This window comes from Pan troglodytes, chromosome 13, assembly GCF_028858775.2.
Source record: "Pan troglodytes isolate AG18354 chromosome 13, NHGRI_mPanTro3-v2.0_pri, whole genome shotgun sequence".
Classification (NCBI taxonomy): domain Eukaryota; kingdom Metazoa; phylum Chordata; class Mammalia; order Primates; family Hominidae; genus Pan; species Pan troglodytes.
In genome coordinates, this window is record NC_072411.2 from 89,565,582 (window position 1) to 89,591,788 (window position 26,207).

The 26,207-nt window shown below is 37.6% G+C and overlaps 1 protein-coding gene and 1 long non-coding RNA gene across 6 annotated transcripts in view; one reads left to right on the forward strand and one right to left on the reverse strand.

The window, feature by feature from the left end:
* Window positions 1–11,613, forward strand: part of LOC107973861 (uncharacterized) — an 86,345-nt gene extending 74,732 nt beyond the window's left edge. For both annotated transcript variants that reach the window (XR_008546668.2, XR_008546669.2), the window contains 3 exons: window positions 10,576–10,686; window positions 10,929–11,014; window positions 11,395–11,613. This is a non-coding gene — a long non-coding RNA (uncharacterized LOC107973861). The remainder of the gene's footprint in view (window positions 1–10,575; window positions 10,687–10,928; window positions 11,015–11,394) is intronic.
* Window positions 1–18,349, reverse strand: part of TFPI (tissue factor pathway inhibitor) — an 88,043-nt gene extending 69,694 nt beyond the window's left edge. The window contains exon 1 of one of the 4 annotated variants that reach the window (XM_001162140.7): window positions 18,044–18,349. The gene's annotated coding sequence lies outside the window, so the exon portion shown is untranslated. The remainder of the gene's footprint in view (window positions 1–18,043) is intronic. The other 3 variants (XM_009443845.5, XM_016950155.4, XM_001161877.8) reach the window with 3 other exon arrangements.
* Between the last annotated feature and the right edge of the window lie 7,858 nt (window positions 18,350–26,207).

Sequence of the window (26,207 nt, forward strand, 5' to 3'; positions counted from 1 at the left end):
AGAAAAAGAGGGACTCCTCCCTAACTCATTTTATGAGGCCAGCATCATCCTGATACCAAAACCTGGCAGAGACACATGCACAAAAAGAAAAATTCAGGCCAATATCCCTGATGAACATCGATGCAAAAATCCTCAATAAAATACTGGCAAACTGAATCCAGCAGCACATCAAAAAGCTTATCCCCCACCATTAAGTTGGCTTCATCCCTGGGATGGAAGGCTGGTTCAACATACGCAAATCAATAAACTTAATCCATCACATAAACAGAATCAATGACAAAAACCACATGATTATCTCAATACATGCAGAAAAGGCCTTTGATAAAATTCAGCATGGCTTTTGCTAAAAACTCTCAATAAACTTGGTATTGATGGAATGCATCTCAAAATAATAAGAGCTATTTATGACAAACTCACTGCCAATATCATACTGAATGGGCAAAAGCTAGATACATTCCCTTTGAAAACTGACACAAGACAAGGATGCCCTCTCTCACCACTCCTATTCAACATAGTATTGGAAGTTCTGGCAAGGGCAATCAGGTAAGAGAAAGAAATAAAGGGTATCCAAATAGGAAAAGAGGAAGTCAAATTTTCTCTGTTTGCAGATGACATGATTGTATATTTAGAAAACACCATCATCTCAGTCCAAAATCTCCTTAAGCAGAAAAGCAACTTCAGCAAAGTCTCAGGATACAAAATCAATGTGAAAAAACCACAAGCATTCCTGTACACCAATAACAGACAAACAGACAGCCAAATCATGAGTGAACTCCCATTCACAGTTGCTACAAAGAGAATAAAAGACCTAGGAATACAACTCACAAGAGATGTGAAGGACCTCTTCAAGGAGATCTACAAACCACTGCTCAAGGAAATAAGAGAGGACACAAACAAATGGAAAAACAGTTCATGCTAATGGATAAGAAAAATCAATATCATGAAAATAGCCATACTGCCCTAAGTAATTTATAGATTCAATGCTATCCCCATCAAGCTACCATTTACTTTCTTCACATAATTAGAAAAAGCAAACTACTTTAAATTTCATATGGAACCAAAAAACAGTCTATATAGCCAAGACAATCCTAAGCAAAAAGAACAAAGCTGGAGGCATCACGCTACCTGACTTCAAACTATACTACAAGGCTACAGTAACCAAAACAGCACGGTACTGGTACCAAAGCAGATATAAAGACCAATGGAACAGAACAGAGGCCTCAGAGATAACGCCACACATCTACATCCATCTGATCTTTGACACACCTGACAAAAACCAGCAATGGGGAAAGGATTCCCTTTTTAATAAATCGTATTGGGAAAACTGGCTAGCCATATGCAGAAAACAGGAACTGGACCCCTTCCTTATACCTTACACAAAAATTAACTCAAGATGCATTAAATACTTAAATGTAAGTCCTAAAACCATAAAACCCTAGAATAAAACCTAGGCAATACCATTCAGGACATAGGCATGGCCAAAGACTTCATCACTAAAACACCAAAAGCAATGGCAACAAAAGCCAAAATTGACAAATGGGATCTAATTAAACTAAAGAGTTTCTGCACAGCAAAAGAAACTATCTTCAGAGTGAACAGGCAACCTACAGAATGGGAGAAAATTTTTGCAATCTATCCATTTGACAAAGGGCTAATATTCAGAATCTACAAAGAACTTAAACAAATTTACAAGAAAAAAACAGCCCCATCAAAAAGTGGACAAAGGATATGAACAGACACTTCTCAAAAGAAGACATTTATGCAATCAACAAACATATGAATAAAAGCCCATTATCACTGGTCATTAGAGAAATGCAAATCAAATCCACAGTGAGATACCATCTCACACCCATTAGAATAGCAATCATTAAAAAGCCAAGAAACAACAGATGCTGGAGAAGATGTGGAGTAATAGGAATGCTTTTGCACTGTTGGTGGGAGTGTAAATTAATTCAACCACTGTGGAAGACAATGTGGCAATTCCTCAAGTATCTAGAACCAAAAATACCATTTGACTCAGCAATCCTATTACTGGGTATACACCCAAAGGATTATAAATCATTCTACTATAAAGACATATGCACAAGTATGTTTATTGCAGCACTATTCACAGTAGCAAAGACTTGGAACCAACCCAAATGCCTGACAGTGATAGACTGGATAAAGAAAATGTGGCACATATACACCATGGAATACTATGCAGCCATAAAAAAGGATGTGTTCATGTCCTTTGCAGGGAAATAGATGAAGCTGGAAACCATCATTCTCAGCAAACTAACACAGGAACAGAAAACCAAACACTGCATGTTCTCTCTCATAAGTGGGAGTTGAACAATGAGAACACGTGGACACAAGGAGGGGAACATCACACACCCTGGCCTGTCATGGGTTCGTGGGACTAGTGGAGGGATAGCATTAGGAGAAATACCTAATGTAGATGATGGGTTGATGGGTGCAGCAAACCACCATGGCACTTGTATACCTATGTTACAAACCTGTATGTTCTGCACATGTACCCCAGAACTTAAAGTAAAATAAAAAAATTAATAACTTTCCAAACTGACTTGCATAACCTTATTTAATGGCTGCATAATATTTTTTGGATATTTAAAAATTTATGTTACCATTCTCATATTTTTGGGCAATATCTATTTTTGCAATTGTAAGTATTCATGCAAAAGTGTTTGTAGTCTAATATTTCAAAACTTTGAAAGTTACTTATTTATGGTAAATTCACAGGAGAAGAATTATTGGGTCTAATATTTAAACATTTGAATAATATTAATATATATTGAAAATTGTCATTCAGAGATATAATATCAACATACACTTTTCTTATGACCATATGAAAGTGTTTATTTGTACCTTTGCCTAAATAGAGTGTGTGTGTGTGTGTGTGTGTGTGTATGTGTATGTTCTTTCAAACTTTATCAATTGTTCATTTGGATTTCAATAAACATTAAGTGGCTGCTACTGTGGACAGTATAATGTCTGTGAGTACATTAGAGAAATATTTTACAGAGTGTGAGAATGCAAAGTAAGGACCAGTGATAATAAAGTTCTAGGTGTGCCCTTGTACTCTCTTTTTTTCTTTCAAAATAACTTAAGAATTAAAACAAAATGAGATGGAGCAAATAAATATATTGATGTTATTTTATATGTAGGAAAAGGTAGTGTGAAAAAATGAGATGGATAGAATGGACATAGGAAAGGCATAAAAAAAGATCGAAGTTTACCAACTTTTTAATGGAAAAACACACTAACCATCTATAAGATTCAGTTTTCCATTTGTTAAATGAGGCTATTAAGCCTATTTGTGTTTATGAGGAGTGAAGATAATGTGTAAATAACACAGCAGATAGTGTGTAACCTTAGTGCATTTTCCTCAGCAAAATTTAATCCACGATTGGAAACTCCAACATCTGTGATTTTTTTCCAGAAGTAGAAAATCCCTTCAGATAAAGTTTGATGAAAGTAGATAGAGAGCTAGAAAAAAAATTGGTCCATTTGTTTTCAAAAGGCTAGATGTGACTTATTCCAAATCAGACAACAACAAAAAAGAAATGGTGGAGGAGAGGAGGGATTGTTAATGTGAAAGCAGTGTCTAGTTTATCCTCAAACTGAATAAACATGTTTTGTATTCAACATGCTTATTCAGAGAATTCCTGACATCTTTAACATCACAACCACCACCCATTACGTCATCTTCTTTTTTTTTTTTTTTTTTTTTTTTTTTTTTTTTGAGACGGAGCCTCGCTCTGTCACCAGGCTGGAGTGCAGTGGCTCGATCTCTGCTCACTGCAACTTACGCCTCCCGGGTTCAAGCAGTTGTCCTGCCTCAAGCCTCAAGCCTCAAGCTGGGACTACAGGCGCCCACCACCACGCCTGGCTAATTTTTTTTGTTGTCGTATTTTAGTATAGACGGGGTTTCACCATGTGGCCCAGGCTGGTCTGAAACTCCTGAGCTCCGGCAATCCGCCTGCCTTGGCCTCCCAAAGTGCTAGGATTACAGGCGTGAGTCACTGCGCCCCGGCCACGTCATCCTCATTTATAACCCTTAACTATTTGAGCTTGATCCTAAACAGAAAGAGTAAGATCCTTACCTCGCTGCGAAAAATTGCAAAATAAGATGGAAAAAACATAGTGTGTCAATAAATCATATCATACTATGATCAAAATCACAGAAGCCCCACTGCATATTCAGTATAGGGGGATTAATGCTGTTAATAATATGACAGCTGTGAACTGGAAGGAAATAGTATTTTGAAGATAGATCCTTGGTAAAGTGAAATATCAAAAACTTCTGAAAACTTGGAAAGAAAGCTCGATAAATTGGGACAAAGAATGAGCAAAATCTGTGAGAAATTTTATAGATGTAAGTCATATAAAGAGATGACTTCTTTTACGTAATACATTTTCTTAAAAGAAAATAATAAACCAGCCAGGAGGGGTGGCTCACGCTTGTAATCCCAACACTTTGGGAGGCCAAAGCGGGCAGATCACTTGAGGTTAGCAGTTCCGAGACCAGCTTGCCCAATGTTGTGAAACCCCATCTCTACTAAAAATACGAAAACTAGCCTGGTGTGGTGATGTGCACCTGTAGTCTCAGCTACTTGGGAGGCTGAGGCAGGAGAATAATTTGATCCCAGGAGGTGGAGGTTGTAGTGAGCTGAGATTGTGTCACTGCACTCCAGCCTGGGTGACAGAGTGAGACTCCATCTCAAAAAAAAAGAAAAAAGAAAAAAAAAGAGAAAATAATAAACCTTTAATTAAAGTGGCAACTTAAGAGATAGGATTAAATAATAACAGATCATTCAAGATGCTTCAGATTCTGAAGCACAAGTGACCACAAGCAATATATTATGTAAAAATATTCAGACACATTTTCATATATCTTCTCCATATTTCATAACATCACAAATACTTACCACACACACTCAAAAACTGTAAGACATAAAACTAAAAAGTTATCCTAACATGTATACTTGAAAGTTTTCACAGAGCAATTTGAAATATATTCTGGAATATCAGAAAGCCAGAAGTTTGGGGATAAGAATTATCTATGATTTGTAACGCAATATTGGAAATAGTGGTCTAATTTTTGAGAAAATTCAAAAGTAAATTCCAGAGACTTTTATGATTAAAATGATAAGGCAAGTGAGGAAGAGACAGGAATCAAGGCCACCTACAGTGAGCATCTGACTTTAGCAAAGGAGTCAATTGATGGTTCCTGGCACTGACTTGGGAGCCTAAAATAAAAAAGAACGTAGCCCTAGGAAGGTGATTAATTCAAGGTGAGGCAGTTTGAGTTTGAAGGATTTGTGAAACCTCCAGTGGAACTATGAAATAAAAAGCCCCATATGTAGCTATGGAGCTCAGAATAGAGGTCTCTGCTGGAGACAAAAACTTGAGAATCAGGAGACAAACGATCAGTTTCGTGGGGTGAATGAGATCTATTTATTTAACAAGTATATATAGTATTTGATGTGAAGCAAGCACTCTCCTGAACGCTTTTACAAATATTAACTCATGTAATCCTCATAGTGACTATGAGGTGACTGAAGATTGGGAAGGAATATCCTAGAAGTGAACTCTGAACAACCAGGAGAAAAACAAGTATGAGAAAACTGAGAGGAAATGGCCAGCAAAGCAGGAGAAAACTTGGGAAGCCGCAGTTACACAAACACTAGGGGAAGTGACTATTGCCAGAAATTGTCATGAGTCAACAATGTCTAACGCACAGAGTGTTCCAGAGGGCAAGGGGTAAACACATGCATGGGATTTAATGACAATGGCATCATAAGTAACCTCCTAAAATATTTTAGCGTGATGGGGCAGCAGCAAGTGAGATGGGGTAGGAACAGGAACAGAGGCTATGAAAACAGAAATTTAGGATGCTATTTTATAAATCTGTGCTGAAAAGTAACAGACAGAATTTGAAGAGAAAAATTTTATGAAGGTTATAGTTGTATATGGTTAAAAAGGGAGAGTCAAAAGCTGTAAGAAAAGTAAAATAAATAGCAGATGCGATCCCAGGCACAGGTGAAAAGAGTTTAACTGTGGGCTGAATAAAAGATGTATTTCCCATTAAAATGGTAGGTTTTCTTGGTGGGGGATACAAATACATTTTCAAAGTGTGTGTAATGAATATGTGTGTGTGTGTGTGTGTGTGTGTGTGTGTGTGTGTGTGTGTGTGTGTGTTTTGCCAGGGGAAACAAAGAAACAGAAACAGAGAGATGAGAAAGTTGCTGAAGAGCAGATAGGAAGACGAAAAATTTCTTGCTGTGATTAAATTTTGTGTATGAGAAAGAGATTGAGATTGTCTTTCAGAATGACAAGAAGCAGTAGACTTTTAAAAATGTGAAGGTTTGATGTTTTCTCTAGGTAAAATAAAATGGAGCATTAATAATTTAGCATTAAAAGATTTCTGGGGCTGGACGCTGCAGCTCATGCCTGTAATCCCAGCACTTTGGGAGGCCAAAGCGGCTGGTCACGAAGTCAGGAGTTTGAGACAAGCCTGACCAACATGGTGAAACCCTCTCTCTACTAAAAATACAAGAATTAGCTGGGCGTGGTGGCGTGTGCCTGTAAACCCAGGTACTCAGGAGGCTGAGGCAGGAGAATCGCTTGAACCCGGGAGATGGAGGCTGCAGTGAGCTGAGATTGCGCCACTGCACTCCAGCCTGGGTGACAGGGTGAGACTTAGTCTCAAAAAAAAAAAAAAAAAAAATCTGGGCTGCTGGAATCCCAACTATAAATTAATAGTAACTTCTGCTGCCTTAAAAATTCAGCATTTCTCCCCTCCAGATACAGGAATTTAATATTTGAATGATTATATTTGGATTTTATTAACTGGACAGAGATAAAGAACAAAAGAAGCAAGACTTTGAAAGGTGCTGGTAAGAGGAAATATATAAACGGTTTAAATGGTTTATTACTTAATCATCAACTAATCATTTTTTCTACCTGTGTTCTTTCAATGTTTAGAAATGTAGATAATACTTCAAATTAGTAATATCACACTTGGGAATTAAAAATATTAAAATAGCTATGTGCACGTTCATATTTATTTTACTAGAGAAAATAAAATTACATTTTAAACAATGTAGATTTCCAACATAATTAAAGTTATTAGATATGGTGGCACATCCATCTACCGAATTTAATATACACTAAGTTAAACTGGCAGTGATAATGACTAGAAGATAATTTGGGAATAATCCACATGATACGAATTTGAAATGCTGTACACAAAAATAGATGCATAATTTAAGATCAACCAAGTAAAAAACTGGTGTTCATGGAGAAAAAGATGGTTTGGTAACAGAAAATACTTTAGGTCAATGAGATTATGAATTCAATTTCATAGTTTCTCTTCTACTTAAAAAAAGTTTAGTCATCTGGTTTGTTTGCTCATGAAACATTCTCTGCTACATTAGAGAGTGAGAAGACTCTTTAATATGTTCATAAATCCAGCTCTCAGAGAAGGTTAGCCTACACCCACCTAAAGAATAAATCACCATTAACCCACATTAATCATGGTGATTCCATTAACTTTATAGTGTTTGGTTTAGAGATTTCTATATGAACTCTGGCTAACAAGTTGAGAGAGGATGTAGCTGCATGGTTGGGGATGGGGTGATTTTGAAAATTCTCCTTGCTGTGAATGCAGCTATATGGGAAGAACCACAAGGTATCTCCTCCTTCTATTTGTCCTGTCTGTAAGTGACACTTGTTACTGAAGCTGCAGTCTTGTAACATTGAGGCAGACAAACTAAAAATAAAATTTATCTGCTGTGTATGATGGAAATAAAAATATAGGAAAAACCTGGTTCCTTGTTGAAGGAACCAGTCTTGAAGCAGCTTACCTCTGTATTTTGTACCTCTAATGCAGGCTAATAAATTTAAGCTAATTATTTATGCTACCTGTGCTGTGGTGGTTTCCTATCAGCAGCCAAATATAACCTCACAGTTGTTTTGCTGTTTTTGCTTTCACAAAAGAGCTATAACCAACTTAAAAATGTTTTTTGATTGAAGGATGCTTAGGGGATGAGAGGATATCAACAATATAAGCCCATGCCAAATCCCCATTTCTTATCATTAAAACTGACCTGACATTAAAGCAATGCTTAATTTTTTACCGTAAGAGTGAAATTTTGAGATTATAATTTTAAAGTGTAAAATATTTACACTTAAATTACACTTATAATTTTAAAGTGTATAATATTTACACAGATTAAAATAAAATATGGGAAACAATGAAGCAAAACATTCTAAACTTGAAAAGTAAATTGATATTACAAACACAGAGTGACTTAAAAACAAACAAAAACAACAAAAATCAAACCTCCGTTATAATTGCAGATTTGTTGACTAAATGTTTACTAAAAGACTGGCTAACTTGAGCCCAGGGAGCGAAGGTTTCAGTGAGCTGAGATTGTGCCACTGCGCTCCAGCCTGGGCAACAGAGCAAGACTTCATCTGGGAAAAAAAAAAAAAAAAAAAAAAAGACTCGCTAAAGGGAAATTTCTTTTTGGATTTGGCTCTTTTTACAGGAAGTCATACTTTTCTGGAGAACTACTTGATGAAAAATTTATTAACCTTACTTCATGAATCAAATCACAACTCTTTCTACATTTTAGATTGTGAAAATCTCACTGATAAGAAAAAATAATTGTTTCTCTTGGCCAGGTGCAGTGACTCACATCTATAAAACCAGCACTTTGGGAGGCCAAGGCGGGCGGATCACCTCAGGTCAGGAGTTTAAGACCAGCCTGGCCAACATGGCGAAACCCTGACTCTTCTAAAAACACAAAAATAAGCCGGTTGTGGTGTGCGCCTGTAATCACAGCTCCTCGGAGGCTGAGGCAGGAGAATCGCTTGAACCCGGGAGGCGGAGGTTGCAGTGAGCTGTGATCGTGCCACTGCACTCCAGCCTGGGTGACAGAGGGAGACCCTGTTTCAAAAAAAAGAAAAAAGAAAAAGAAAAATAATTGTTTCACTCTTTTAAGTACAAAAGTAATTGTACCTAGTTTTTTAAAGGAGGGAAGTCTCTTCCAAGAATAAAACTGTTCACTGTATAGAATTAATATTTTTGTTATTCATAGTATTAAAAGAAAATCCCTTGGAGAGGAAATAGCAATACCAGGCAAAATGAGTATATATTTTTATGTTACAACACAATAGCATATAGCATATGCAAACTATTTATTTAAATAATTTTAAAGCTAAAATGGAGATGAGGTCACACATTTATACACTGCTAGAGCTAAAAACAATCATAGAAATAAGTATCTGAAATATCCAGATTTTTTAAATACAAAAACTGAAGCTCAGGAAATTGACGTTTTCACCCCAGAGTCTTACATTTACATATTGGCAATGTTTCAACTCAGACATAGGAATGTGACCATTCAAGGAAATGGCAACTGCAAGCTTCAAAAGACACGCTATTCTCACAAATATTTTCCTTTTTATCACCTAAAGTAAATTTCAGATTACTTACAATCTCTAGAAATTAACATTTCATTAAACCATAACTAGGAAATGTTTATTTAATATTTGAGCAAAAGTTAAGAAACATATTTAAACTTAATTAAAACAAAAATAAATTAAAGAAAATTAATTAAAACAAATTTTTATGTAATGTTTTGAGCCAAAGTTAAGAAATTTAATTAAAACAAAATCATTTTTGGTGTTTATGTTTTTGATAGGTAAAAATAATTTTCTCCTACCAAATAACAGGAAATATTAATATTTATTACCAATTAAGAGAGGAGTGTGAGTCCTGGAAGTGGAGAAGTGAAACTGAGAGGCAATAAGGGGGAAGGGGGAGAAGAGATCATTAGAAAATTAAGAACAGGGCAAATGTAAACATGTAAACACATTTCTTAAAATTTGCAATTGAAATCTGAAGAGAATGTGATATACTATAGATCGCCACTACTAAGAATACAACGAACACATTGAAATAAAAAAGAAACACATAATAAAGGAAATAATGCCAATGTTTCTTTTTATAGTAATGAATAGTATTTTATTATGCCTGTTCTATGTATAGTTGTCCATAACTACTAAAACTCTCTAAAAATGAATGGAATTATTTTGTCTGGACTTTATAGTTAAATTTGTAAGTTTTTTTTTTTTTCAGAAAAAGATTACATTGTTTTCTTTGAATGAATTCACCTTTCTTCATCAAAATTACTGATTTCTATACTAACTAAATTTGTTTAAAAGCAAAGTTCCTTATGGTATGTTATCGTCATTTCCTTAAGAGGGGAAAAAAACAAATAAAAGTTAGCATTACATATCTGAACCAAATGGAGGTTTTCAAGAATAAAATTCTGCACAACTACAAAACTAGTAGCTCCAAATGAAAGGAAATGGAATAAAAAACGAATGCAAGATAATACAATGAATTTTTGGCATGAGAGGAAAAAAAAAGAATAATATATTAAATGTGTATTTCTCTATTATAATTACCATACATATTAAAAATGAGAATGATATAGAGAGATTGAGAAACCTGTGGCTACTTTTGGCTATTTTACCTGCTTTTTGTATTTGCTCTTCTAGGTACCTGTTATTGAGTGAGATAAGCAAATGGTATTTCAGGACCAAAACATCTATTTCCTGAAGAGTTGCTCCTTTAATTGTGTATCTACCTACCTGTCTATGTAACTCTCGGTAAATGAATTAATTTGTTAGTTAAAATCAATCTATTAATTCATAATGAATGGGATATCTTGTGGGAGGTACATGTACTTTGCAAATACATGGAAAGACAGTTGAGACTTTCCTAACAGGTTCTGGAATTCAGGTTGATATTACCTTTTAAAAAATTTTTAAGGATTAATAGCTAAAAAGATCAAGTCAGTTTCTTCATTTCTCCTGAAGGCCTGTTTCCATCGGATTTTATCTCTGCCTAGGCAAATATATTGGAGACTTCTCAACTTTCTGCTTCTGATGATCTCAACTTGTGGTATGGCAAAAGGAGAGCAAAATGTTCACCCAGGTATGGGAATTTCTCACAAAAATGTTACTTTATTATATTTAGGGGGAAAAGGGGGCAAAATCTACACTCATAATACCTGAGACTGGATTTCTAGAACCTTTTGGTTTCAGATTTATGATGAATTAGAAAACTTTCTGATTAGAAAAATGTTATAGTTTCAAGTATTAGCTAAAATTTTTATCTGTAAGTACAATAAACATGACAAATAATGATCAGTGTTTTCACTCCTATTAAGGAGAGTATTTTTAGTAATAAAAATAAGCCTTAATGTGAAAAAGCTAAGAATTCATGATTGCTTCTAATGACAAGTATCTGGGAGGGGTCTGAGTTTGGTTCAAGAGAGGAACTACAGCTGTTGGTGACTACAACCATCTGTCCAGATGACATCGTGATCAACTCCTCTGAATCACTCTAAAGGAACGAGAAGTCCTGGCAGCTGAGTCATGATCCCCCAGGAGCCATTAAGAAGTTCATCTTCAGTCACTTCCATCCAAACAGAAGAAAACCCATGAAGCATGAGAACTATGGGTCCTGAGAATGACAGGTAATTGGTGCCACTTTATTCACAGAATCCAATAAATAGTACCCTTTGATTCACATATTTAATGCTCATTATTGTACATTTTTATAAAGACAAGTTAGTCTAAATTGCCATTCATCTCTTTCTTATCAAAGTCCTACCCAACACATGATCATATCATCAGAAATCAGATATTTTCTTGTTGAATGCCCTACCTAACTCATTCAATTGTAATTTTCTGGGAATGGTGACCAGAGATTTGATATTTTTGGAAGTTACATCAAATCCTCATTACTTTATAAGTGATTTAAAATTTATCACATGGTACACTTTTCATATCTTTCAAAGGATTAATATATAAAAAATATATAGTTAATGCTCAGCTTTAAAGACATTAAAGGACAGAGTTATACAGAAAGAAAGATCCAGAGATCTTTCTTTAATAAAGATATTAAAATTGAATCTGCTTATTCAAGTATAATGATAGAACAGAAAGAGATCTTAAAATTGTTTAATCTCTTCCTTGGCTTTCAAAAATATAAAGTCTTCTTCTTTATTGGAGATTTCTTTATCCATAGAATATCTTAATTCCCCACTCCCCAACTTCCTCCCCATGTGAAGTTTTATCTGTCTTTAAAATATTTGTGTTGTCTTCTTCAGGATATATCATTGATTGGCACTTTTTGATTCTAGTTTTATATACTGTTATCCTTGTATATTAAAGTAGGTCTCAAATATATCTTTCATGGTGGTGTGTAAGGTTCTGAGAGAGCTGGAAAAAAGGTATAAGCTCCCTTCTAAAGTGCAAGTATATACTTGCAGAGATATTTTTTCACTTACATTCTTGGAGATCATCCATGGTCTCCCCATGTCTTTTACAAAAGAGGTTTCCAGCACCTGTTAGGGAAGCTAGATGGTCACTTGTATCTTCCTTATCTCTGTACTAGATGATAATATCGAATGCAGGTAAGTGGTGGTGGGGAGAGTAATATTGACAGAATAGTTATATGGCAAACATTGGCACCTCAGAAATTTTTTGCTTTTTTGAGGGCTCTTATTAATATTTGCAAACTTTAAAAAGCCTTGAAAAGAGTTTTATCCAGAGCTCACCACATATAGATAAACAGATCTCTCTTGTTATGGGAATTGAGGCTAGTCCAAATTCCCCCAGATTAAACATCTTTCCTCATTTGGCACATTCTTCAACTGTTCCTTAAGAAAAAATCATACTAAGGAAAGTTAATTCTGGGAAGTCTAGAATTAGAATAAAATTATTACACTAAAAGGAAAGCCCAGATATCTCTTAAAAAATGCTTAATTTTTTTGAAAACTCACATCAGCACCAGATCATTTCTTTAATGTGTACAGATTTCCTTTCTTCATTGACTAAATAGCTTTGCTAAACGAGATTAAAACCACATAACTCAAATGAGACATATAAGATCTTGAATAATGTTCACATAGCTATAACATCAAATTCCAGTGCTAATATAAATTATGTCTACTACGTTTTCATTTATTTGGGATTATCTGTTTGCCTCAAGTGGTGTAAAAAAATTGAGCAGGAACCACCTGAAACTTCCTTTCACAACAAGAGAAAGTTGTAATTTGTATTTACTTTACCTAGCTTTCTTTATATGAATGTAGCCAAGAAGCAGGGGAGGAAGGACAATTACAGGAAATTGTGATAGGAAACTATTAGGAAAAGCAATTTGTAATTTCTGATAAAACTCTAGGTAAATAACCCTGAGCACTCATAGTCTGGCAAGTGGGAAGTACCTGTTGAACAAGTGATCACTTGATTGATTTTAAGCATGTGGAGCTCATTTGTCATCTAAAATATAGAAGAGAGTGAGATATTAGCTTCCTGAATAGCTATTGTTATTTAGAAAAAATAATGAACCAATAAACTTCTTATATAATATGAAATAACTGTTTTCTAGAAACAGTGATCTTATGTTCTTCATTGTATAAACACTTATGTACTCATATCACATAGCTCCTGGGATACAATAAACAATAAATGTATGTTTATCTTATTTAGGCAAACTAAAAGTTACAGGCTCTGTGCCCTTAAATTTTTAAATTTATATTCATCTTTTGTTTTTTAAGGTGTTATGAAAATACAATTTTAAAAGCCCTTCTATTTCTAACCACCATGTATTAACAGGGATTGGATTTTTCCACCCACCTGAAATAAGTAAAAAAAAAAAGACAAAATATAAGAAATTATATTGGTCAGTGGAGAGCAGTGATTTCATAGAGATGAGAAACAAGTGTTTAGCCCCACATTTGTACATTTGTTCCACCAGACTGAGTGGAGACTCAGTTTAGTTTCTATATGAAAGCTCAGGGAGGAGGAACTCTACAAGAACCCAGTGGTCTCGCTGAGTTTGGGAGACAAAGCAGACAGTCTCAGGAGGTAGTTAGGGTATATAGTACCGAACGTCAGAGAGGACAGAGTTATACAGAAAGAAAGATCCAGAAATCTTCAGATGGACTTCTAGGCTTCAGCTCAATATTGATCTGTTGCATTCATAAGAGAAAAGTCTAAAGACTGGGTGAAGCACCACCTAAAAGGGTTAGAGGGGCCCACACATGTAAAGCAGGGAATATTTTTTGTTCCCAAGTTGCAAAACTCTCAGTTCATGGAGCATTAAGTATAGTACTCAGGTGTTTGCAACAGTAGTAGGAAAAAATTAACCATAGAATAAACAATTCTCTGGTCTTGCCTAACAAAGTTTAATAGCAAGACAACAAAATAGGAAACAGTTTCCAAGTACTTTAACTACATCCCAGAAGATAGCTCAAGGATATTTATAGAAATACAACATATACCAACACCCAATAAGGTAAAATTCATAATATTAGGCAACCACATCAAAATTACTAGGGATGCAAAGAACAGTAGAATATAACTCATAATGAGAAAAGTCTAAATGACAGAAATGACATCAAAAACAGAATTAGCAGACAAAAATATTAAAAATTTAAAATATTTTCCATATGTCCAAAAAACTAGAGAAAAGTTGTATTACATTTTAATATAACCATTGTGATTCATTTTCTGAGATGAAAATTAATCTTTGAAGCTTCCTAAGTGGACTTTAAAATATTACCAAAATATTCATAATAAACACCATTATTCTGGAGACTTACCCTGTTTCTGAGATTTACTCTGTTTTTAAGCCTTGGGAAATGAGGAATGAGGAATGAAGTGATGCTTACAGATGAATTATCATAGAATTCAAGGACTGGATAGAAATAGATAAGGGTCAAGAAGAGGAGGAGGGATAGACTAGGTTGGCAGCAGTGTGGTGGCAGCACTTGAGGGTGTGGTATATTTCGAGGGTGTCAAAGGCACATTGTGCTTGGTAATAAAAACTGTTTACATTTTATCAGTGTCCTACTGATGAATACTTTCACATTTCTGATGTTGAAATAGCTTTCTTATGCCCTAATAAGCAATATATAATATTTTTTACTCACATATTGACTGGGTAATTCCTTGCAGTAATTCCAAGTCTACACAGAGACCTGTGGTCCATCACATGGAACAATTGGGATAGTTGTACTGCAGCATTGGAACTTCTATTATGGGCCATGATGTCCTTATATTCTTTTGTTTTTGAAGTAATTTTAACACCTGGTTGTTCCAACTAAGAGAGGACATAGCATCCCAAATAGAGGCTTAAAGAGAAAACAGTGGATTTGACATGGGCCCATACTTTCTGTTATTGTCGGTTTGAGGAAGAAGAAAAGTAGAGGTGAAGAAGTTGCCTTCAGTAACTGGTAGCTACTGGTAGTTGAATCTCAGGCTGTGGTTCTACTTGGCACCTGACACTTGGAGAAGTGAAGACAGAGAGAGAAAGGTAATGGGAAGACTGGGCCCCCAGAATTGATACATAACACCAAGAAAGCAGTCAGTGAGGATTTCAGAAAGCCAGGAAAGATGGCCTATTATGAAGAGAACTTGCTGGAAACACTTGAACACTTCCCTGTTTCTGGTGAGATTTGATATCCAGAAACACATGTCTATTGAATTCAAGTTTCTCCTAATGCACATTGTAGCAATCAGAAAGAATTATAGTGCTGCTATATTTCTATAAAAGATAGCAGAATCTACCTTTGACACTAATGCATGAAAATATATTTGTGTTTTAAAAAGGCAGCCTGCCAAATTTAATTCCTAAAATGAGTTAATTGCTATAGATGGTAAACAAAAAAAGGATGGCTGGTTGTAGAAGGCCTTTATTGAGAATAGATGAGTTGTATTGTAGTACAATTCTTAGATCATGTCCACATAGAAAAAATAAATTGATGATATAATTAACCCATTTTAACCTATATTATAATTCAATTTAATTAATTTATACTGATAAGATTTTTTTGAAAATCCTAGTCTAAGTAATTTTCTTCACTTTTCATATTGTCTGTTCCTTTTTATTTTTTGTAAGGATGTTTACTTTGCATTTTTTTCTTGTATTAGGTAGAGATATCAGTTGAAAGATACCTTAAAATTTTGTGACACTGAATTTAATCAGCCAACCATTCCTAAGGAATTGATAGCATATTTACTATTTGGTTAGATGGATAGGCACTCTGGCATTAAATTAAGTCTCTAAAGTTGGCATTTTTTCTCCATTAGTTTGCCATCCTGCCCACTTACCTCTTGAATTTGAAAGATGTAAATAAAAGATTTCTAAAGATTAGAAAATTAATTTTTAAGATAATTAAGCTGTTTTGAAAATTAGAGTTTATTACAAAATATGTTATCATTTTATGTATTATTAATTTAACAATAAGTTTTATGACAGAAGATTTAAGTCAAAATAGTTGTACAATCAACAAGCAAATGATAATCATTTCCTTAAATGATTATCTGACTGATAAATGGACAATCAGTCAGACCATCAAACACCAGTTGATAACATAATCCATTTGGACAGGAACCACATTTCCAAAGGAGTTTTGATTTAGTCACTGGTGGTAAAACAAAAGATATCAGACTGTACCTTAAAAACAAACAAACAAAACAAAACAAAAACTTGTCCAATTCAGTATACCTAATAGAGATAGGAATCAAATAGTAGTATATGTCATTAAACTTTTCCAACAAGATTCTGTGGTCACTTGATGTAGAAAAACGTGGTTTTCCAATATAACTACTCAAATCAGTAAAAATAAATATTTTAAAGTTTTACTCTTATTTTAAAATTACTTGGTTAGTTATCTGTATTTACATTAATATTTTTCAATCTTTGTTGATCCCTAATTATATTTCATATAATTTTATTAAGCTGTAGGCCACAAATTAACATTTCAAACTCAGCCAAATTTCAGGGACTATCCCTCTTTAGTTTAAGGATTAGATGAGATATGGACACTGCATATTGAAATAATCATGCACTAGAATGATAGATTTAAAATAATCTTTAAAATGTGTCAAGGAGATTTTGCCTCCCTAACACATTTTATTCAAAAGTTTTGCAGTATCTCTCAAAATTGTCACAACTTTCCCCCTTTCATGTAAATATTATGCTTTTACACATGAAATATGACTCTCTGGGCAGTATGTTTCCTGCTTGAGTTTTGCCCTTTGTGTTTATATTATCTCATGTTATACAAAGTCATTTTGTGACTAATTTCCAGAGCACTGAGTCACAGTGTGGCTGTTGCTTATCTTTTCTTTTTTCCTACATGGTAGTACTCTTGGCCCTTATTTTTGGTAATTATTTTATACTAATGAGTGCTTTTTCATAATTAAATAATTGTTTCTCTCATTATATTTCTGTGGTTGTTTACTGCTGTATTATATGCTTTCATTTTTCACTAGAAGCAAACATTTTATAACAGGAACATAACAGTACATCATGTAGGCACGTTATCTATTGTTTTAATTTACAAAATTGCACAACATAGACTTGATCGTAAGTATTCTCGTTTAAGTATCTCAGAATATGACCTTTGGAGAATTGTAAAATATTTCCTTAGAGGGATTAGTTAATGCTGGCATAAAATATTCCATTTAGATTACAATTATTTTAATGTTTATACCTCATTTTAAATATCATCAACTAATAGTATTGAAAGATTATTTGAATAGAATAACAGTCTCTATTTTATATGTTATGAAATAAAATGGAAAGGTAAACCGAACTTTCAAGAACTTCAAATTAACCAAGCACAATTAGTAAAGAATTCTACTACAATCTTCAAATTATAAAAAAGCTACATACACCAATTAGTTACAAAAATGTTTATGGTTTAAAATCATAAAAATTGCACATAAATTTGCTTAAGAACTAAATGCAAAATGCTGAGAACTCAAGTTTGGATTGCAGTTTGAGTTTACTCTGTTTACAGGGAAGGGCTGATTTTCATTTTAGGCAAATAAACAGTGATCCTCCCCTATCAGTTCTTTGCCTCTCAGCACCCTGCTTTTCCCCCGAGAAAAAGAAATTAAAGTTATTTCTTATGGGTTAGACAGTATATTGCCAGGTACTCACAAGTAAAATCTCTGATGAAAGTTCTTGGAATGTTTTTTTCAAAACGGAGTTGAGGTTATTTTGTTTTTCCTTCCAGGTATTGAAGACAGGATTTATCTTCTCTACTTCTTCTTTTAGAAGCAGATCAAGAAACTGGCGATTGAAGAGTAACTGAAAGAAACGCAATCTGATCTTACTAGCAGTGAAAGAGCGAGGTAAGAATTTGACTAGTATCCAGCCTAAAGTCGCTGCTGTCTGTTAGAGCAAAGAGGGAGCCTCAGAGTCGGCTTCAGAGATCACTGGCAGTTGGGAATAGCCCAACTTCCTGTTTAGGTCACTGCAACTCTGACTGTATTTAGTCTAAACCTCTTTTTTCTTTCTTTCTTTCTTTTTTTTAGTGGAGGAAACAGATGAAGGAAACAGCTTACACCAAGATTTCAGATACGATCATTTTGAATAGCTATTTCCTTTACTTTCCAGGATTGTTTTTGTAATCAGTTGAAAAAGAATGCTTTTTCCCCCTAGAGTTAGGGTTTAAAAAATTACATATTTATTATTACACTGTTAATAAACTTTTTTGCAGTTTGTTTCTTCTTCAAGTTATTTCATTTGTTTCACCCACTGTCAACATATTTATTTTTTAAAAAAGTCTGAGGGCTACCGTTGGAGGTCTCTCTTAGTGAGACAATGTAATGCATTATCTATTGCAGGTGTCAGGCTTTGAGCCCTACCTTAGCTACTTGTTAACTCGGCTACTCAGCCCAGTTATTTGAATTCACTATGCCTCAGTTCCTTTGTTCCTAAAATGTCGATAATAAAAGTTTCTGGGCTTGATGTAGGTACTAAATGGCTTAATACATAAAAAGTACTTAAGGCAGGACCCAGCATGTAGCAAACCTCCAATAATTGTTGGCTATCATTATCGCTGTTTTCTGTATTTCTATTATTATTATTCTACAAAATATGTAAATATTTACAGATGTCAACCAGAGTCTCTGCTGTATGTCCCTATCATTGAGGTTCATCCGTACTGTCTCTGTATTGGAATTATGGTCATATCAGACTAAGATCACTAGAGATCTAATAAATGGGCAGAATCTACTTTGCCAGGAAGGCTGAAGACATTTGGTCAGAAAATGTAGGAGTTTCTTGCTTCTGCATCTCAGATTCTTTGTGCCTTCAATTTTTCTTGCTTTCCTTAGACCTCTCTGTAAAAGGTAACCTTTCATCTTGAGTGTTTTTAATACGTATAGAATAATTATTTGGTGACTGGAACATAAATTATCTGATTTAATTCTCACAACTAGCTTATAAAGAAGATCCTCTTTGTATGCCCATTTCACATGTCTAGGAAGATCGAGTTCAGTATGTGGAGCTGTGATTCTAATGTCATGCAGTCTGCCTTTAGAGCAAAAATGCATAAATCCTCCTCCATGCTGCCTTCTCACTCATGTTCTGGATTTCATATCATGTTAATAACTTATCTCCTATTACCTCATGCCCTGCCCCTCAACCACAATCAAAGCTATCATCTCACTCAGATTGTAGAGGAAAGTCCTTTTTTCTTGGTACCACCATGGACCTTGATTAAACTTTTGACGAATCTGTAGCTCAGGTAGAGGCAAGCTCAGCCAATCAGATTTTCTTTCTTGAAAGTTTCATGCACATCCGTGTGAATAGACCACCAAACAGGCTTTGTGTGAGCAACATGGCTGTTTATTTCACCTGGGTGCAGGTGGGCTGAGTCCGAAAAGAGAGTCAGCCAAGGGAGATAAGGGTGGGGCTGTTTTATAGGATTTGGGTAGGTAAAGGAAAATTACAGTCAAAGGGGGTTTGTTCTCTGGCTGGCAGGAGTGGGGGTCGCAAGGTGCTCAGTGGGGGTGCTTTTTGAGCCAGGATGAGCCAGGAAAAGGACTTTCACAAGGTAATGTCATCAGTTAAGGCAAGGACCAGCCATTTACACTTCTTTTGTGGTGGAATGTCATCATTAAGGTGGTGCAGGGCATATTCACTTCTTTTGTGATTCTTCAGTTACTTCAGGCCATCTGGGCATATATGTGCAGGTCACAGGGGATGCATGGCTTGGCTTGGGCTCAGAGGCCTGACACTCCTGCCTTCTTATATTAATAAGAAAAATAAAATAAAATAGTGTTGAAGTGTTGGGGCAGTGAAAATTTTTGGGGGGTGGTATGGAGAGAGAATGGGCGATGTTTCTCAGGGCTGCTTCAAGTGGGATTAGGGGCGGCGTGGGAACCTAGAGTGGGAGAGATTAAGCTGAAGGGAGGTCTTGTGGTAAGGGGTGATATTGTGGGGATGTTAGAAGAAACATTTGTCGTATAGAATGATTGGTGATGGCCTGGATACGGTTTTGGATGAATTGAGAAACTAAATGGAAGATACAAGGTCTGAATAAAAGAAGGAGAAAAATGGGTATTAAAGGACTAAGAATTGGGAGGACCCAGGACATCCAATTAGAGAGTGCCCAAGGGGGTTCAGCGTAATTACTTGCTTGGTTGGCAAGTTTTGGGGCTCTATCCTTGAGTTTTTTTATGTTGTCATACACCAGGCCAGATTGATTTAGGTAAAAACAACACTCCTCATTTATGAATATGCAGAGTCCTCCTTTTTCAGCAGTGAGTAAGTCAAGGCCTTGGCGGTTCTGGAGGACAACTGCAGCTAAAGAGTCAACTTGGGCCTGGAGGACTGATAAAGTTTGTGATATGTGTGTGATGCTAGCAGAGAAGTCATGAGACAGGCTACGGAAGGTTGTGACAGAGGTTGAAATGCCTGCTATTCCAGTACCGAGAGCAATAGTGGAGGCGGAAAGTCCTAAACCGACCATCAAGGGAATTAGTGGAATAACTCTTTTTTGTCGTGTTGGTGTCATGAGGGGAACAGGGAGCTCTTCGGTCCCATTTGCAAATTGAATTTTGGGGGTAAGGAAGACTAGTGTACATGTGCCTGTCCAATTAGCAGGTAGACACATGTAGGTAGAGGATCCACAGAGGAAGAAGAGACCTTGTGTGAGGCAAAACTGGAGATGTAAAGTAAAAAGATGAGAAGGAGTGCTGAAAGGGGTGTCTTGTACCCAGGCTCCTGGGGATCCAGCTAGGGCGGCAGCTGTCAGAGGTTGTAATGGGGACTGATGGGGTAACTGCATAGAGGGGGAGGTTCGATTTTCGTGGTGTATGAGAAAACGTTGAGTATCTATGAGCAAACTTTCACTGTTATTTTCGGGGCTGGGTATAAGTAAACAAGAAGAGGGCCTGGGAGAAGAGTCTGATGAGCAAGGGGAAGGTAGCCAAGGATGGAGTGAAATACAGGGCAAGTGTCTTCCTAAGCAATAACTACTGCTAATGTTTTTAAGTTTGTCAGTATTGATAGAGGGCTTCTCTGTAATATGGAGCTGGAAGGCTCCAATTGTTTCAGTGATGTGTGTAGTTGGACTTCGGAGATGAAGAGTAAAGGAACATCGAGAAGGTGAAAGATTACCTAGGGGAATTCCAATGGGTCTTTGCCGAGAGATACATAAAGGAGCGGCCACTGGAATAGTAGTTTGTGTAGTGAGAGGTCCAAATATGGGGGGAGTAGAGTTAATATAAGGAGAAAGGTTTTTAAAATAAGTGCGAAGGAGGGCGGCAGCTTGCTGATGTGAAATGTCTGGGGAAGTCTTGCTGGACCTGTCTAGAAAGTAAATGAATTCTTCAGGAGGGTAAAGGTGAGGGCTGTTAAAGGAAGTTCGGAGGTGTAGGGAGACGAGAGATATTGCCCAGTCTGTCTGTAAGGCGGGGACAGCTGTGTAGGCACTGGAAGAAAGGGAAATGCAAAGCCAGCAGTTGTTCGCTAAGGAGGGATTAGAAGCAGCTAGGAGAGGATGGGTAAGGTTGACAGTGTGGTGGAGATAGCTGGAGAGAGGTAGAGGGTGACATAAGAATGGGAATGAGAATAAGAGTGAGTATAAAAGTAAAGAATAGAGCTTCATCAGGGTGGAAGTATTGGAGGGTGCCTTGCCAGCAAAGATCATCTACCCACTCTAAGAGGGAGTTAAGAGTGGCAGTTTGGGGATAGCACCAAGAGATATCAGCTGTGATGGCTTGAAGAAACAGTGTAAACCGGCGGTGTAAACAAGAGTAAGGCATTTATAAGTAGTTGAGAATGGAGAATAGGAGTATGATCTGACAGAAGATAGTAGGGATGACTAGTTTTTTGGGGCTCGGCCTAAGTGGTGGGGGTGACTTCGTAAAGCCCTGTTGCAAAAAGTAGGGTAAGGACGAACAGATCAAATAGAATGAAAGGATATATTAGGCTCATAAGGGTTATTACTGTTCTTCAGAAATACGAGTGAGTTTAAGGGAAGTGGGGGAGAGTACTTGCGACTTCCAGGAGGAAGAGGAGGGATTAGGCTGGCTGTCTGATGGACACAGCTTTATTCTGGAACAGTGAACCCAGTGGGGAGGATCCTGCAGGCGGACGGCAGTCGGGGTACTATAGATGACTAAGTAGGGTCTGGTCCATCGAGGTTGTAGAGTTTGAGGGGTCAGATTCTTAACAAGAACTGATCGTCCAGCTAGGTTGTCTTCATATGGCTGGGGATCTGGAGTAGGCAAGAGAAGATTAGCAGTCTGGCAAATTTCCTGTCTAGCCTGCTGGAGGACTGGAAGATAGGCGCCTAGAGGGCTGGTGTCTGTGATGGGGTTGGGGCCAAGCAAGAAAGTGCATCCATACAAAAGTTCAAATGGACTATACCCTGTAGCATCTCGAGGACAGGCTCTGATTCTGAGAAGGGCAAGAGGTAAAAGTACTGTCCAATCCTTTTTAAGTTGGAGGCTGAGCTTGGTGAGGTGTGCCTTTAAAAGACCATTAGTCCGTTCTACCTTTCCTGAAGATTGAGGATGGCAAGGGATATGAAGGTTCCGCTGAATACCAAGAGCCTGAGAAACTGCTTGGGTGATTTGGCTAGTAAAGGCTGGTCCGTTATCAGACTGTATAGAGGTGGGAAAGCCAAACCGAGGAATTATGTCTGACAGAAGGGAAGAAATGACCGCGGTGGCCTTCTCAGACCCTGTGGGGAAGGCCTGTACCCATCCAGTGAAAGTGTCTACCCAGACTAAGAGTTATTTTAGTTTTCTAACTCGGGGCATGTGAGTAAAGTCAATTTGCCAATCCTCGGCAGGGGCAAATCCCCGAGCTTGATGTGTAGGAAAGGGAGGAGGCCCGAACAATCCCTGAGGGGTAGTAGAATAGCAGATGGAACACTGAGAAGTGATCTCCTTGAGGATAGATTTCCATGATGGAAAGGAAATGAGAGGTTCTAACAGACGGGCTAGCGGCTTGTAACCTACATGGAAGAGGTTATGAAATGACGACAGAATAGAATGGGCCTGTGAGGCTGGAAGAACGTATTTTCCTTGGTCTAAGAACCATTTGCCTTGTGTGGGAAGAGATTGATAGGTGCAAGTTTCAGTGGGGGAATAGGTGGGAGTGACTGAAGTGAAGGAGAAAAACTGGCCATGAGGGACAGAAGTTGGAGAGCTAGCTGCTTGTCTAGCCACCTTGTCAGCATAAGCATTGGCTAGAGCAATGGAATCTGATGCCTTTTGATGCCCCTTGCAGTGAATGACCCCAGCTTCTTTTGGAAGTAAAGCAGCCTTGAGCAGAGTTTTTATTAAAGAGGCATTAATGATGGAGGACCCTTGTGTAGTGAGGAAACCTCTTTCAGCCCATATGACTGCATGGTGGTGCAGAATATGAAAGGCATATTTAGAATCAGTATAGATATTGATGTGTAGTCCTTTTGCAAGAGTGAAGGCTTGAGTTAAGGCAACTAGTTCGGCTTGCTGAGAGGTAGTGGAGGGAGGCAGAGCGGTAGCCTCAATGATAGATGTGGAAGATACTATAGCATAGCCTGCCTTTGCTGGTGAGTGGCGATTAGGCCTGGTGGAACTGCCATCAATAAACCAAGTGTGATCAGTGTGAGAAACAGGGAAGAAGGAAATGTAGGAAAATGGGGTGAACATCAGGTGGATCAGAGAGATGCACTCATGAGGGTCAGGTGTGGTACCCAGAATAATGTGGGAGGCCGGATTGAAGTCCGGGCCAGGAACAATGGTAATTGTGGGAGACTCAACAAAGAGTGAGTACAGCTGAAGGAGCCGGGGAGCAGAAAGTATATGTGTCAGGTGTGAGGAAGAAAATAGATTTTGGAAATTATGAGAGCTATAGAGATTGAGATGAGCATAGTTTGTGATTTTGAGGGCCTCTAAAAGTATTAAAGCAGCGGCAGCCACTGCACGGAGACATGAGGGCTAGGCTAAAACAGTAAGGTCAAGTTGTTTGGACAGAAAGGCTACAGTGTGCGGTCCTGGCTCTTGTGTAAGAATTCTGACAGCACTAACCATGCCTAGGAAGGAAAGGAGTTGTTGCTTTGTAAGGGATTGAGGTTTGGGAGATTAACTGGACACGATCAGCAGGGAGAGCACGTGTGTTTTTATGAGAATTATGCCGAGATAGGTAACAGATGAGGATGAAATTTGGGCTTGACTGAAGTAATGGGGGCTGTCTGTGAAGCCTTGAGGCAGTACAGCCCAGGTAATTTGCTGAGCTTAATGGGTGTCAGGGTCAGTCCAAGTGAAAGCGAAGAGAGGCTGGGATGCCGGGTGCAAAGGAATAGTAAAGAAAGCACGTTTGAGATCCAGAACAGAATAATGGATTGTGGAGGGAGGTATTGAGGATAGGAGAGTATATGGGTTTGGCACCACGGGGTGGATAGGCAAAACAATTTGGTTGATAAGGCGCAGATCCTGAACTAACTTGTAAGGCTTGTCTGGTTTTAGGACAGGTAAAATGGGGGAATTGTAAGGAGAGTTTATAGGCTTTAAAAGGCCATGCTGTAGCAGACGAGTGATAACAGGCTTTAATCTTTCTAAAGCGTGCTGCGGGATGGGATATTGGCATTGAGTGGGGTAAGGGTGATTAGGTTTTAATGAGATGGTAAGGGGTGCGTGATCGGTCGCCAAGGAGGGAGTAGAGGTATCTTATACTTGTGGGTTAAGGTGGGGGGATACAAGAGGAGGATGCAAAGGAGGCTTTGGATTGGGAAGAAGGGCGGCAATGAGATATAGCGGTAGTCCAGGAAGAGTCAGGGAAGCAGATAATTTAGTTAAAGTGTCTCAGCCTAATAAGGGAACTGGGTAGGTGGGGATAACTAAAAAGGAGTGCTTAAAAGAGTATTGTCTAAGTTGGCTCCAGAGTTGGGGAGTTTTAAGAGGTTTAGAAGCCTGGCCGTCAATACCCACAACAGTTATGGAGGCAAGGGAAACAGGCCCTTGAAAAGAAGGTAATGTGGAGGGGGTAGCCTCCGTATTGATTAAGAAGGGGATGGACTTACTTTCCACTGTGAGAGTTACCTAAAGCTCGGCGTCCGTGATGGTCTACGGGGCTTCCGAGGTGATCAAGCAGCGTCAGTCTTCAGCCGCTAAGCCGAGGAGTCAGTCAGAGAGCCTTGGGCCAGAGTTCCAGGGGCTGTGGGAGTGGCTGCCAGGTGAGTTGAACAGTCCGATTTCCAGTGGGGTCTCGCACAGATGGGACGCGGCTTAGGAGGAATCCTGGGCTGCAGGCATTCCTTGGCCTGGTGGTCAGATTTCTGGCGCTTGTAGCAAGCTCCTGTGGGAGGAGGTTCTGGAGGAACGCCTGGCTGCTGTGGTTCAGGCATTTGGAAGTTCTTGTGTGCTGGAGATGTGGCTGGGGTTTGTCTCACAGTGGAGGCAAGGAATTGCAACTTTTTTCTATTATTGTACACCTTGAAGGCGAGGTTAATTAAATCCTGTTGTGGGGTTTGAGGGCCGGAATTTAATTTTTGGAATTTTATTTAATGTCGGGAGCAGATTGGGTAATAAAATGTATTTTGAGAATAAGACGGCCTTTTGACCTTTTAGGGTCTAGGGCTGTAAAGTGTCTCATGGTTGCTGCCAAACAAATCATGAACTGGGCTGGATTTTTATATTTGATGAAAAAGAGCCTAAATGCTATCTGATTTGGGATAAAGAAAAAGGAGCATTAACCTTGACTATGCCTTTAGCTCCAGCCACCTTTTGAAGAGTAAATTGCTGGGCAGGAGGGGGAGGGCTAGTCACAGAACGAAACTGTAAGCCAGACCAGGTGTGAGGAGGGGAGGTGATAAAAAGAT